This window comes from Rhopilema esculentum, chromosome 13, assembly GCF_057945365.1.
Source record: "Rhopilema esculentum isolate cy_ngs chromosome 13, ASM5794536v1, whole genome shotgun sequence".
Taxonomy (NCBI): Eukaryota; Metazoa; Cnidaria; class Scyphozoa; order Rhizostomeae; family Rhizostomatidae; genus Rhopilema; species Rhopilema esculentum.
This window is the reverse complement of record NC_142827.1, coordinates 1,937,604-1,938,348: the sequence shown is the minus strand read 5'-3', so window position 1 is coordinate 1,938,348 and position 745 is coordinate 1,937,604.

The window sequence follows — 745 nt, the reverse complement described above, 5'->3', positions numbered from 1 at the left end:
GATTGATTCTCTTTTTTATGGATATTATTCTTTAACCTGATTAGAATTTCCTGGTCAGTCCAGGACCGAACAAGTAGTCAATTGAGTCTGTATAGGGCATGGGCAGCCTTCAGTACTTAACCCCTCTTGCTTGGAGAACAGAGAAGGTTTCGATTAAGGTATCTGTTAACAAATGTTTGCAAGAAAAAAGAATCTAAATAAAAAAATACATAAGACTATACGAATCTATGAATTGGGAAGTTTTTAAGTTTTTTGCCCCCCCTCCTTTTTGCATAAAATTGAGCGTATTTACATAATCCTTTGTCATGGGTCTTATTTGCTTTTGCCCCCCCCATTTTCCAACTTACATCGTAACCCCTTCAAGCTTGTCAATTGTGAGTAATCACTATCTGATTAAAAATAAGTTTTTACGCGCACCTCGTAACTGATAGAAAACCCTTTTAAGATTAACACTACTTTCTTTTAAATTTATGGAATAGATTTTTACAAGCTGTGGGGATCTTGGGCAACCACCTAGCCAACCTACCAGTAAAGCCAGGATTGGTTATAAGAAGACCTCCTTAATGTTTTTAAATCGGACAAGATTGTTGCTATGCAAATAGTAGGGCAAAATTACCCCTTATAAAGTATGCCATTGACATTGCTGAATCAGGGATGAAGCTACATCCCTACAACAATGGGAGAGATTTAGCCATAGATGCATCGGCACAAATCGCTCAATCTACAGGGGATAGTCACACCAAGA